Source organism: Labeo rohita, chromosome 2, assembly GCF_022985175.1.
Source record: "Labeo rohita strain BAU-BD-2019 chromosome 2, IGBB_LRoh.1.0, whole genome shotgun sequence".
Taxonomy (NCBI): domain Eukaryota; kingdom Metazoa; phylum Chordata; class Actinopteri; order Cypriniformes; family Cyprinidae; genus Labeo; species Labeo rohita.
The window spans coordinates 33,162,725-33,178,064 of record NC_066870.1 but is presented as its reverse complement, the minus strand read 5'-3'; the positions used below and the strand labels follow the sequence as shown (position 1 = coordinate 33,178,064).

The 15,340-nt window shown below is 35.1% G+C and overlaps 1 non-coding gene across 1 annotated transcript; it reads left to right on the top strand.

Moving 5' to 3' along the window:
* The first annotated feature begins 800 nt into the window (after positions 1 to 800).
* Positions 801 to 871, top strand: trnag-ccc (transfer RNA glycine (anticodon CCC)). The gene has a single exon. It is a non-coding gene; the product is annotated as a tRNA-Gly (tRNA).
* Positions 872 to 15,340: the final 14,469 nt, after the last annotated feature.

The following is a 15,340-nucleotide window of genomic DNA, read 5'->3' as shown; positions in this document are numbered from 1 at the left end:
GCCGGTTTCTTTGCGCTCCCATTGGCTGACGCCGGGTGGCGCGTGTTGAAGGCTGTCGTGTCATCACGCTCGGGTTACCAGCGGTCATTTTCGATTTGATTGATTTATTAGTGAATTGGCGTTGATATTTGTTTTATGTACTTGTGTTTTGCGTCCCATCGAGTCTTTGTGAAGTAAATTTAGCGGCTGAATTTAGGTGATGTGTAAAAGTGAATAGAGCCGTTGATTCTTTTGTTGACTCGATGAGAGCAGTGCTGCAGCGCCCCGAACAGCTGGCAGGCAGCTAGTGAAGAGAAGTTTGAATCATTTCCGCGAATCGATTCTTTCGAACGGTTCATTTCAAAGAACAGGTTCAAAAAGTGATTCGGTTTTTCATTACGTCACTTGCATGGCATGCTCTAAATGTTCCTTTAATGAAGTTTCACTAATATTAATTTATAATATTATAATAATGGCTAAATAATATATCGCTTTGCCCTAACGAGACGATTTTCCTTTTATGGAAAACACACGTTAGTGTGTTTACTTGAGAGCTTATTCAGTCCGACTCGTGAATGAATTTTCCAGATTTTGTGAATCAGTTCAATCCACGATTGAAAGGTGTAGCTCAAAAGAATGAGTCATTCACAAAAGAGATGTCACTAACGTTTCCGGTTCTGGGAATGTCAGGTTCAAATATTATGTGAATAGAAAAAATATTCTAAATAATGGCACGAAGGTGCAAGGATTTGGAATGATATTTCATTACGTTTCATGCAGGCTAACTTGGGAAGGGTGGGATTTTCCCCTTTTTCACACAGGCGCCGCTGGTGTAGTGGTATCATGCAAGATTCCCATTCTTGCGACCCGGGTTCGATTCCCGGGCGGCGCACTGCTTTTTGAAGTAGAGTAGTTGGCAAATTATATAGCGACAAAAGAAATTTGTGTCTGCATTAGCATGCACTAGTATGAAAAATTACATTTGTGGAAGTGCAAATATACCATGTCTCGATTACCTTGAAATCATAGTAACCGTCATAATAATGAGTATTAGACGGTATTACATGGTGTATAGCACATTGCACCAAAATATGTAATGTCAATAAAAATGATTTCATGTCAGCTACTGTATGCTCATGCAGAATCAGAAGTATAGTCAAAGTTTTATTTTTCAAATTATGCAAAAACAAACAGCAATACTGTCGATGACAAATAAATATGGATACAGTTTATAGGTGTACAAATATGTGTGGAATTATGATGCTGTGGGTGTCAGAAACAAGCACTGAATTAAATAAGAAATGTAAAATAAAAAATACAAATTAAAATTGAATTACATATAAAAACTTTTATACAAATTTCGGAGTATTGCCAGTATACAATACACAGTAAACACATGTACTAAAATGTTTATTTTGCATGGGGTCAAAAAGTCTGATCTATTGCATATTGATCTTATATTGCATTTTTGTGGTTATAATTTTCATTAGTTCATGTTTTAAAATTCTAAACCATATTTTGTCTTTATTTCTAGTTTTAAATCACAGATTTTCAGTGTGGTCTCAGACTTTTGGTCTCCATTGTTACCATAAAAGAGGTGCGGATTCATGTTTACAAAAGGCATTTGATGCCCCTGTCCTCTCCCTGTCAAATAACATTACAAAATCATAAACATTCCTCATGTGAGAAATCAAAAAGGCATTTGTATGCTGAACAGTGTTACTTCATCAACCAGTTTCCTTACTCTCTTGTAATTTTGCTAAGGATCAACATTAATTGTGAAATGTCACCCTGGACCACAAAACCAGTGTTAAGTCGTGGGGTATATTTGTAGCAATAGCCAAAAATACATTTTATGGGTCAAAATTATTGATTTTTTTGTTTTATGCCAAAACTCATTAGGATACTAAGTAAAGATCATGTTCCATTAAGATATTTTGTAAAATTCCTACTGTTAATATATCAAAACTTAATAACTTTTTTGCATCCTCAGATTCCAGATTTTCAAATAGTTGTATCTCGGCCAAATATTGCCCTTTCCTAACAAACAATACATCAATGGAAAGATTATTTATTCAGCTTCAGATGATGTATTAATCTCAATTAGGAAAAAATTGACCCTTATGACTGGTTTTGTTGTCCACGGTCACAAATGTGAAATAGTTTTGGATACAACCCAGATCACAAATGGCAGCAACATGTAGCTTGTTTTGGACCAAAAATGTGAGTCATCATTTGTAGTTATTTGTATGTATGTGTTTATTTTTAGTGAAGTATTAACAGTAGTAGATAATTGTATTGTCTCTTTATTTGGTCCTCTAGGTGGCACACAGCACCATTATTTGGACAAATTTTTAGATGGGAGGCCATACTGCTGTAGGATGTATGGATTGAGGCCAGTAGAGGTCGCTCACTTTCTAATCATGTGGTTAGGAAATGCACCTGCTGGCGCGCATGATGCCCAAACCAAAGGTGTGTTTGTTTACATTTATTCACCTACATTTACTGCATATTGTGAAATAATTGTGAGGTAGGCTTATATATAATTGTTTACTTAACCTAAACATAATAAATCTACACCACGTCTGTGCAAAAGCCATAGTAGTATATTTTACTGCAGTTGTTAAAGTGAGTTTGCAGTATGCTATGATTTAAATATAAGAAGATAAAACTACCATGTACAAGAAAATGATGGCAGGAAAACACGCCTGCCTGTTGAGTTGTTTTCACCAGTTATGCAGAAAAACAAACGCACAGCAAGACAGTGTAGTCGGACTCACCTGCTCTAATTAGTGATTCATTTTTATGACAGATTAATGAGCAAGTAATGTAAATTAATCGTTCAGAAAGACTAATGAACAATGTAGTTACTAACTGGAGTAAGTCGATAATCCTTCACTGAATGAACTCAAAGCGGTTACTGAATCAATCACTGCAGTTAAATGAAGGAAGTGTGTACTTAAGGTTCGTGTTTTTTGACAAAGTTTGGTATTTCGTTTGTATATGTTGTTCAAGCTGTTTCAGGTATGTTTTTATTAAAATAAAGTATTATATTTAAACGTAAATGCTTAGTAAGCATTGTAAGCTTAAAATATGCCTTGTTCTATGATCAGAATTCATGCAAGATCAGAAAAAGTATTTGTTTTATGCATAAGAAGAGCAGAAAATGTAGTTTTAATGCGTTTTTTCTATGCTATAATTGATTTGTATGGCCTTATGCACTAGAACAATGACTAGAGGAAGCACAAACTACAGAGAGGCAGGTGATCATGTGCTGTGATTTGTTTAATTTAAGAGCAACAAAATCTATAGAACACACTATAGGTGTGTATGTTGGTGTGTGTGTGTTTATTCTGAGCCACTTCACCTTTCATGGCCACTTAACCTTCAGTGCTCTTTCCGTATGTTCAGTGGTGTCTGTTTACACAAACTCAAGCCTGAACACATGTAAGTGACCTGTCAGCTTTGTACATGCCATTTATTTTGTCTGCCTGTGGCTCCATATGATTGTCAACTATATATGATAGCCAGTAGGGTGATTCAATAAATTTGTGACTGCAAAAAGTTTGAAAAAGAAAAAAAAAAAAAAAAAAAAAAAAAAAAAAAAAAAAAAAAAAATATATATATATATATATATATATATAGGTATATTAAATATATACATATGTATAGTAAATTATACATTGATCTGTTGTATGCATTAAATAGATCAAAAGTGACAAAGACATTAATAATGCTGGTTTTCTTTAGTAATTAAAGAATGCTGAAAAAAAAAAAGAATCATGCAAAGATATGAAACGTTTTTTAAAATGTTAAGATAATGAAGTGTTTTCTACGTTGATAATAATAAGAAATGTTTCTTGAGCAGCAAATCAGCATATTTGAATGATTTGTTAAGGATCATGTGACACTGAAGACTGGAGTAATGATGCTGAAAATTCAGCTTTATGTCACAGGAATATATTACATTTTTTACATATATGAAAATGGAAAACAGTCATTTTAAATCGTTAAAACATATTTCCCAATATTTCTGTTCTAATGTTTGTATTTTTGATCAAATAAATGCAGTCTTAGAAGTCTTGTTAACCCCCTTAGCTGTTAGAAATTCAGTGTAAATCATGGCTTCACAAGGCTTATTGCTTTTATAAATCTGTTATTCTATATACATAGTATGGTTTCACAAAATAAAACGGAGCAAATAAAGTGTAACGATATAAATAAAAACAGTATTCTTCCACCAAACAATGTAGTTTCACAGAAACAGTTGTACACTGTTGTAAAGAACAGTGGTTGCAACAAAGTGGTTTCCAAGCAACACACAAAAGTAAACAAAGGTGTATGTTTGTAGAGTAATTTACAACAGCTTCAAATGTGGCTCAACCAATCAGAATCAAGGATCGGAACGATCCATTTTATAAATTTCTTTTAAATTTCTTTTCAGTCTTAAAGACCCCAAATGTCTGAACAGTAGTGAGTGCAACACATATATTGCATAATTTTTCTCTTCGAGGTCATAGAGTGAGAAGGTCAGTGTGTGTGATGCCAGAGGGCAGATGAAATCTTTGTAAAAACTCTTTCATCTTTTGTGTCATGTCATGTGTGTGTCAAATGTGCCAATTATTGGCTGGGCGACACAAGGGAACAAACCTTCTGTTCTCCACTAGTGTCCTGAAGCTGTGTTTGTGTGATTATGGCTAGTCATGTGCATATTCTTACATAATTAGACATCCTTTTAGTGATGGGCAAAAGTGATTGTGCATGTATGTTTTTATTTTAGTCAGATATATGCAAAAGTTTGGACACAATGAGTGAATTTATGCATGTGATGATAAAAACCTTTTATTCTAAGACTTCTGCTTGAATGCTTAAAAATCTTGTTCACATAGTCTTTGGATATGAATTTATTTTATTTTATTTTTATTTGGATAGTAAATGATAGTAAAGGAAAAACAGCCAAGTGTCCAGCATACATACAATGTCCAGTATTACACCCCCGGCTATTAATGCATCGTTTTCCTTCTAAAGCATCAGTGAGTGTTTGAACCTTCTGTAATAGTTGCATATGAGTTCCTCAGTTGTCCTCAGTGTGAAAAGAAGGATCTCAAAATCATACAGTCATTGTTGGAAAGGGTTCAAATACACAAAAATGCTGAAAAACCTAAAATAATTACCATTTTGCAGATTTTGCAAGGTGTATGTAAACTTTTGACCTCTATAGTGAGGTAACTCTTGTTATAGTTTATTGAGGAAATTCATGTAACACGATAATTATCTTTATCGTTTTATCACCCAGCCCGCCGAATGCATCATTTGCATTTTAAACATCTCAGAAAAATTGTAAAACAGAACTATTGTCTTGATTAATCAATAGGGGAGGTGAGGTGATATCTGTTCAAATTTCAGCTTATTCACCTGTGGTGTTTTGCCTTAATAACATGTTCTTTATTGTCTGAGGTAACCTGCAGTGAAAGTCAAGCGTACTGACGTCCAACTTGTGAGGAACTGTGAACTTTGTAACCGAACAAGCGGTTTGAGACGCACGAGGGCAGATTCCTCAGCGTTTGGGACGAGCGGGTGGGGAAGAATGGCTCCATTGAGACCCCGAGCTTCAGCACAGCCTCTCTTTGAGGTCCAGTTGGGCTTAAAATGTTTAAGACCAGAGAAGGATTAGAGAACAAAAAGATCCTTCTCTGTCATCAAAGAGGATCTTCTCCGGGACTCATCTAACTGCTCTCCACGCCTGCCCGCAGGTCTGAGCGATGGCGAGAGAGAGGAGCGGAGTTATAGGGAGAGAGGAGGGGTGCAAATTTCAAAGGTAATCTTTAACTCTAAGCCTGGCAGACTGGCTGAAACAAACTCCCTCCTCCCAGTCTGAGCCAGCATGTTGTCCATCCCTCCCAGTGGGTTCGCCGCTCCCCCAGTCGCCTGCATTCTTCCTGCCCTTTTGTTCCGAGGGCACTGAAGTGGCTGTATTCATGGCCGGGCCGAGCCGAGGAGAGAGGAGGATTTTGCATGACCTCGAAAGGGGGTGACTTTAACTCGAGACCTCTAAGTCTCTTCCTAAAACAACACTCTCTTGAAACAAATACCTGCTTTGTTCCGGCATCTCTTTCAGGGCCGCGGCGGGCAGGCTATTAACACAAAAAGAGGGCCGTCCAGGAGAGAGCGGCCGCTGTGGTCAACCGACATGATCCCAAAACAGATATGGCTTGTGTTGGCATATGTAGATGACCTTCTCTGAAAGTCCACGCATAAGGAGCACACTTTGTTTGATTAAACTCCCCTCGGATGACATGGGACAATGTCTTTTGAAGCCTGGATTGTTGATCATTAGCTTTTGTAAAAGATTCAGAGGCATTACCAAGGGTTTTATGGTTTTGTTTAGTTTAGCGCATACATGAGAATAGCCTGTTATGTTTGATTGATTCAGTGATCTGTGCTGGACTAAACAACTGTTTGTACATGTATAGACAGGACATTTATTTTTGCATTTAAAAGGACACTTACAGTGAAACTTACAGTACTTTTATTTGATCAACTAGTAACACCAAGGTTATGGGTTTGATTCCCAGGGAGTATACATAATATTAAAATCTACTTTTTTTTTTTTTTTTTTTTTTAATTTTTTGCCTTTTGATATATACATATATTACCGTTTAAAAGTTTAGGATTTTTATGCTTAGTAAGGCCGCATTCATTTGAACAAAAAATAGTTTTCTATTTTATTATATTTTAAAATGTAATTTATTGCTGTGACGCAAAGCTGAATTTTCAGCATCATTACACCAGTCTTCACTGTCATATGATCCTCAGAAATCATTCTAATATGCTAATTTGCTGCTCAAAAAAAAATTCTCATATCTCATATCATTATCAGTGTTGAAAACAGTTGTGCTGCTTAATATTTTTGTGAAAACCTAAATTTCTTTTTTTCAGGATTCTTTGATAAATAAAAGTTCAAAAGAACAGCATTTATTTGAAATAGAAGTCTTTAGTAACATTATAAAAGCCTTTGCTGTGACTTCTGCGATTTTTGATAACTTATTTGCTGATGACAACGATCTCTTTAATTCATGTTTTTCTCCCTTAAGAATTTTTCTGTTTGAAGCACAAATTTCTCATCAGATCCTTCACCTGAAGTTTTGGCTCTTTACATGTTAAAGCTGACTTCTAATGCATTGTATCCTCCTTTACATGATAGAAACCTACATGAGCTGTCATCAGTTTTGTTTGCCATGCAATAAAAACAACTGTTATCTGGATATGCCATAGTGAAACAGTTGTTGTGGCACTGCAGCCAACTCTCTGGGCTTGTAGCTGGATGGTTGCTGGTCACGGGCCATCAACACTGTGCCCTTGAGCAAGTCAATTAACCTCAGGATGCTCCATGGGGATTGTATCTATATAGTACTGATCTGCTTTGAAGAAAAGCTTCTGCTAAGTGGCTACTTGCTTAAACATCTTTGTACATTTTGATGTGTACAGTTCAAAGAAAAACTTTTATTTTATTTTATTTTCAATGTTAAGCACATGCTGTTCTTAAAGGGGATAAAATTCTGTTATTTACCCATCCGTCCATCCATCCATCCATCTATCAAAATGAAAGTAAGTAGGAACTAAAACTGTTTGGTTACCAACATACTTCAAGCTGGAGGTCAATGAGAACCGACACTGGTTACCAGTTTTCTTTAAAATGGAAATCAGAGGGAACCAATACTGTTTGGTTAACAGATTTCTTCAAAATGGAAGTCAATAGATACGGGAAGTATTTGGTTACCTTCTTTCTTCAAAATTGAAGTCAATGAGAACTGAAAGTGTTTGGTTTCAAGCAAACTTCAAAACGAAAGTAAATGGGAACCGACATTTTGGTTACCAACTTTCTTCAAAATTGAAATTATTAAAAACTGAAAGTGTTTGGTTACCAATAAACTTCGAAATGGAAGTTAATGGGAATCAACACTTTTGTTGCCAACTTTCTTCAAAATAGAAGTCAATGGCAACGGACACTTTGGTTGCCAATTTTCTTTAAAATGTAAATCAGTACTGTTTGGTTACCAGCTTTCTTCCAAATTGGAGTCAGTAGAGACTAAAAATATTTGGTTACCAAATTTCTTCAAAACAGAAGTCAGTGGGAACGGACACTATTTGGTTACCAACTTTCTTTAAAATGGAAATCAATGAGAACCAATACTGTTTGGTTACCAGCTTTCTTCTAAATGGAAGTCAATAGGGACTGAAAGTGTTTGGTTACCATCTTCCTTTAAAATTGAAGTCAATGACAACTGAAAGTGTTTGGTTACAAAGAAACTTCTATATGGAAGTCATTGAGGACTGACATTTTGGTTACCAACTTTCTTCAAAATGGAAATCAGTGGGAACTAAATCTGTTTGGTTACCAACATACTTCAAGCTGGAGGTCAATGGAAACCAACACTGTTTGGTTACCAACTTCTTTAAAAGTGATATCAATGGGAACCAGTACTGTTTGGTTATCAGCTTTCTTCAAAATGGAAGTTAATGGGGACTGGAAGTATTTACCAACTTTATTCAAATGATAACTGAAAGTGTTTCGTTACCAACTTTCTTCAAAATGGAAGTCAGTGGGAACTAAATCTGTTTGGTTACCAACATACTTCAAGCTGGAGGTCAATGGAAAGCAACACTGTTACCAACTTTCTTCAAAATAGAAGTCAATAGGGACTGACACTGTTTGGTTACCAACTTTCTTTAAAATGGAAATCAATGGAAACCAGTACTGTTTGGTTATCGGCTTTCTTCAAAATGGAAGTCAGTGGGATCTGTTTGGTTACCAACATACTTCAAGCTGGAGGTCAGTGGAAACCAACACTATTTGGTTACCAACTTTCTTACCAGATTTTCTTCATTTTTGAAGTCAATGAGAACTAAAAGTGGGAATCGTCACTTTGGTTACCAGCTTTCTTCAAAATAGACGTCAACGGGGACTGAAAGTGTTTACCAACGTTTTCAAAACTAAAGTCAGTGAGAACTGAAAATGTTTGGTTACCAACATACTTCAAAGTGGTAGTCACTAGGAATCGGCACTTTGTTTACCAACTTTCTTTAAAATAGACGTCAGTGGGAACTGACACTGTTTGGTTACCAACGTTCTTCTAAATAGAAGTCAGTGGGAACCGACACTGTTTGGTTACCAACTATCTTTAAAATTAAAGTCAATGAGAACTGAAAATGTTTGGTTACCAACATACTTCAAAGTGGTAGTCACTAGGAATCGGCACTTTGTTTACCAACTTTCTTTAAAATAGACGTCAGTGAGAACCGACACTGTTTGGTTACCAACAAACTTCAAAGTAGTAAGTCAATGGGAATCAACACTTTGGTTACCAATGTTCTTCAAAATGGAAATCAGTGGAAACCAACACTGTCTGGTTAACAACTTTCTTCAAAATGGGAAGCAAAACTATTTGGTCTCCAACATTTTACAAATTATGTTCTTTTGTTTTCTCAACAAGTGAAGTCAAATCAAGCCATACAGGTTTGGAAAAACATGTACGATTAAATGATGACAAAATTTTCATTTTTGTGTGAACTATCCCTTTAAAACAGACTAATGGTTGATGCGGAAATTACTTGAATGCATTATCACTAAAAACTGATTTCATGCCTAAGTGCTCTACATCCCCATGCAAAAGTTGAGCCTAAATCAATAAAATCCATTAGACAGTTGAAAAACACACCACAACTTGTGATATTGACAGGAACTGCTCTCCTCACGTTGACCTTGTGAAAATCTCAATAGCTTCTTAATGGACTCTGTATGTGTGTGTGTGTGAGTGTGTGTTTGTATGTAGAAACCCAGCTGACAGCATGTTCAGTAAAGATCACAACTCTTGTTTTTGTAATATGCATGTCAAATTTGCTGGCAGAGGAACAAGAACTTGACATGCATTTTGTTCTGTATCATATTGAAGCTATAGTTCCAGTCTGAGAATGATCTTTTAACCTCTGGCAAAGTTGTATGGCACAGTAGCCTCAGTTAGGTTTACTATTAACTGTGATGTGTGTCAGGAATATATCTAGATGTGAAAAGACAAGCATTGTTTAGGGGTGTGTAAGATGTTTGCAGTGAGAGATCATCTAAGCCTGAGGCTTTCTATAAAACACAGTTTGTCCCAAACAACGCCTTTTTCTGCCCTTGCGAAGGAGCGTTGCAGGGGTAAAGCACAGGACACAGAGATTCACAATCTAATATGATCCAGATATCAAGACACTAAACTGATGCATTTATGCCTTTGTCCAATAGAGGGGAATGTTGACTGGAATATTTTGATCTGGAAAAAACAAATGTATTCAGACAGTCTTTTTTTCATTGGAATGTCATTTGGAAGTTAAGTAAAGACTTAACATGAACATTTATTGGCCAGTTATCCTGTAACTGATTGAGAACACACACTCACACACAAACAACAGGTTATACAAATAAGGGAAAAGCTAAGATTTTTGTTTATTTATTTATTTAGATCTTATTAAGATCTAGGACATTGTATAGTTTTAGTTGAAGTCAATCAAGAAATCAAAGTTTTATAAAGGAACAATGTATTAAATTGATGACAATAAAGACTTTTACATTGTTGCATAAATTGCATTTAATAAATTACATACACAATGGCCCGGTTTCAGAGATGGTGCTTAGTTAAAGCCAGGACTAGGCCTTAGTTAAATTAAGATATTTAGGCAGCTTAGAAGAAAACATTACATCTTAAAACAGAACAATAGCTGATGTATTTTAAAATATGTCAGAGTAATATATTTTCAGATGAGACTGCTTAAAAATATATAACAATATTTTATTTGATTTTGTTTTGTTTTATTTTAGATCGTATAAAAAGTGGCAACATACTTGTTACATTTTTAGACCTCAAGGTGGCGTTGTTGACTTTTTCTGTGCTGTTAACGAAGAGTTCTAAAAAACTGCTTTCGGGTATGTTGGCAGCGTTAGATAATAGTTTAGTATATTGTTACTGTTAGATCTTATAATTCCTTGTAAATTTACACTGTTTGACTTTAAATACAATACAAAATGAATAGAATACATCTGTTGAACTTTTAAGACTATATTCTGATTAAATTAATGGAAAGGCAGAGAAAAATATTGGCGGTCTTGTCGGTCACGTGATCGTAGGGTGGCAGTCAGGAGGTGTGAATCTCCCGTGTTGAGCGCGCAGGAGCTGTCCGACAGCAGAGGTGCTGAAATCAAACACAGGTCGCTAATTATCTCCATTCACAAATCCTAAAACACTGGCGCTTAACTCAACATAGTTATTGCATGCATGCATGCAATAAATAATAGTAATAACCAGCTATTGTCAGTGCACTTCTTTACTAAAAACTTATATATGCGTGTGTGTGTTTATGAATGTATGCTGTTCATCTCAGGTAGGTATTGGTTAACTTTGCATTCTTTGTTGATGTTGAATTTGTTGTTGAGAGAAAGTTATAAAGAACTAAAGACTTAAAAATTATAATAATAGTAAAATCATCCCATAATATAACTAATGATGTCAATGCATTGGAACCAATGTTATTATAATTAATTAAAACTAAAACCATTAAAAACCCGTATTTGAACGTTACGTTACTTAAACGCTAACTGGTATAAAATGAAATATAAAAAATAAACTTTTTACCCATAAACGTTTTTGTATGCGGCCTTTCTTATTAACTTGAAGCCTTCAGTTTATTATTGTGCTTTAATGCATAAACAAATGAATACATATGTCGAAATAAAAATGACTAAAAATTATATATACATGGCAATAAAAGCATACTGCCACTTGATGTTTTGTTACTGACTGCAAAGACATTCATACAGTGAAATGCTTTTTGTCCACTTTTTCTTGTATTACTTTTGCCCTCTGGTGGACAGAAGTATATTACACATAAACCACCTTTGAGAGCGCTTGAATCTTCATATCTCTCAGGCTTACCACCTGTTGAGACGAGCGCTACTGGTTGCCGTGATCACCTGAGAGCGATAATGCCGGAGCACTGGCCCCGGGGCCAAGGTTCACCGCGGGGGCAATAAACTCCCTGTCCCCCTGCCATCATGTAAAGACATTACCGTGCCCCGCGGCCCTCACTACAAACGCTTCATTTCCAAAGGCTTTCTGCCTCTTACTGAGTCACTTTATTTACCCTGTGTCATGCAAAATTCTTAATTTCCTTTGAATCTCAGCGCTACTGTATTGCCTTGAGATACTTACATTCATTACCACCATTTAATTAGTACCATCAAACACTTCACGGCTTACAGTAGCTCAATGTGACATTAGTCGAGACTGTTAAACTCATTAGCAAATACTGATAAGGGGTAAAGGTGAGATAGGTGGCATTTTCAACTGTCAGAAATCGATAGGCCTACAAAGAGCCGGTATGTATGTTTTTGTTTTTTTATGTTTAATGTTTTTTTTAATTATTTTATTTCATTTGTAATAATAATAATACATTTGAATTAAACAATATCCATGCTGTTGTTGTTATTTGTTATTATTATTATTTTAATTAATGAATATGGCCGTTTACTTTAAGAACTATTTTTAGTCTTGTAGTGTAGTGACATGCTTAAATGAGCATTTTAGCTCTCTAAAATAATAATAGTAAATTAATGCATCAAAAAATAAATAAATAATTAAATCTAACAAACAAACCGATATTTGATCCCAAAATTGTTGGCAATTCTTGTTAGTGTTGCTGTGAGCTGAACTCTTCCAGAGCAAACGCGTTTAACATGAGAAGGAAACTGCTAACAACCATCGCTTTATAGTTATTCTAATGAGCCGGGGGAGTAAATAAAGTCATCACAACAGCAAGACTCCATTGTGAAGAGAAGTATTATTGAGTAGTTTGTCACTTTACTGTAAGAGCGATGTGTTTCCCACAGCAGCTCGAGCGGTAAATATTTACTTAGGCATTAGACAGTGAGGTGGGATGTTACATGAGTTAAATACATAGTTCGAACTGTTTCCATAATTGTTTGTTATTTCATGTAATTTTATATATAATTTGTTACACAAAAATGGCTTTTGAAGATGTTGATTTTATATTAAAATGTATAGAAAATCCTTATGTAAATATGTATTTTTGGGCGGATTGTTAGGTGAACTGTTTTCGACTATTTTGATCACTTTGCATTGCATTTAAATAGTTTTAGTGAAGCGACAAATGAAATCAAAACATATCCATACTCTCTCAATCGCGTAATAATTGTATTTTAAGGGAGTTTTACATTAGTATCACACTGTTCACCCGCCTGCTGTAATTGTAGCTGTGGGTTTTATGTATCCTTGTGACTCTACAGTCTTTTCTTTTACCCATTTAATATAATTATGTGTTATGACGTTTGTAATTTCAGCTCGATTTTAAAAAGCGGCACTGCAAAGAGTGCAGGGAACTTTGGTTTTACTTCAGTTTTTAATACATTATTAATAGAGCTTTAAACTTTATATATATATATATATATATATAAAAAATGCAGCAGTGTAAAGTTATATTTACAAATATTTTTGAGAAAACCTGTGTGACCCTTTTCAGAGGCCCATTTACATGTGAAGTTTGAAAACGAAAGAGAGTTATAAATTCTAAAGTTATAAATTATGAGCAGAAATGACCTACTGCTGAGAGTGAACATCAAACCATCTCTTCAGTCACTTCGCTTCTGTCTCAATCTATCAGTGCGTTTCGCAGTCAGTCTCTCCTCAGAGCTGAAACATTGTTCTTGAGTTTAATCATAATGGCATTTTTTCCAGAGTTCTATGAAACACATCCCGGGGTTATTTGGTTTTAGAGTCTAAACTAAACCAGGGGCGCTTACGTTTCTCCAGTGTGGCGTTTGCCTCTTTATTTATGATGTCTTTTCTTCCACCGATGTAGAAAATTTCTGACTTGGATTTTTCACTCCGAAATTGATTTGACACGGATATCCAGTATCCCTTTAAAGATAATCAAACTGAGTCTCTCCCCATTCCGCATATATCCCCACTCACTTTATGACCATATCGAGTTACCACGAGCCTGTTGTGAGCAATAGACATTCTTCAATCTGAAAACATTATTATAGTGTTTATTGCACTGTAAGCGAGGGAAAAGAGCTCATGTTCGTCCGAAACATTTGTTCATAGCAGGAGTTTCTGAGATATGCAATGCAAAAAATTAATTAAAGTTCGTTGTGCCAATGCTATAAGATCCATCACCTCCCTCTCTCTCTCTCTCACTCTAACACACACACACACACACACACACACACACACAATGCACTAGCAACCAGGCCACAATACAAAGAAGCAATTAGTAAGCGGTCAGTTACGCCAAAAGTGGCCTACCAATATGGGCACGAATACTTAAAAAATCATAAAAGTAATCAGGATGGTTTACTTAAACTGGAGTCTTAAAATACCCATACAAATACTTTTTTTCAGCACACGCTAAGATAATCTCAACCTTATGCGCAAAACTGGTTGTGTTAATACAAACATGCTAAATAATTTTGTGAGGAAACTGAGAATATGCTTTACGGAAACTTTTAAATAAGTCATTATTATGACTTATAACTTTTAATCGACCTGACTACTTCAGGCTGCATCAACGAAATAGTTTTAAGGGTTTGGTCACTTAGAAATATATATATATATATAGGGTAGCACCTTTACTTTTTCACTTATATATTTGTGCATGCATTTAATAGCCTTATAACCGCGGTAACTTTTTCGTCAGTTGTCTTTTCTTTAAACAGATTTCAGGGCATTAGTTAAACGACTCAACACAACAGGAAAAAACCCAGAGATTGTCCATTTATTACATTTTATTACATGACTTAAGTGAACTTACCTTAAAACCTAGTTGTAAAAAAATAGTGAAATATTATTAGTACACATTTCTTGAATTAACGTAATTTCCCAAATGGGGGTTACGTGTTCTCTAGTCTATAATAGCAACAACGAAAACAACAGTAATAACAATAATGGAAACACTTTACAATTCATTAGTTAACATTAGTTAACTACACTAGTTAACATGAACTAAGAATGAACAGTACTACAGCATTTATTAATCTTTAACATTAACAAAGATTAATAAATAGTGTAATAATAAAAGTATTGTTCATTGTTTGTTCATGTTAGTTTATACATTAATGTTAACAAATGACACATTGCAATTATTATTTTTGCTGTTGTTGTTATTGCTGAGGCTCATTTGTTTAGACAATTAAGAAAAACAAAGATGCGAGTCATTTTTGTGGTGTTTTCCCATTTATTTTTTAGTTTACAAATGAATGCATACTGTTTACACATAGTGCTAAATCAGCGACAAACAGCAAACGTTT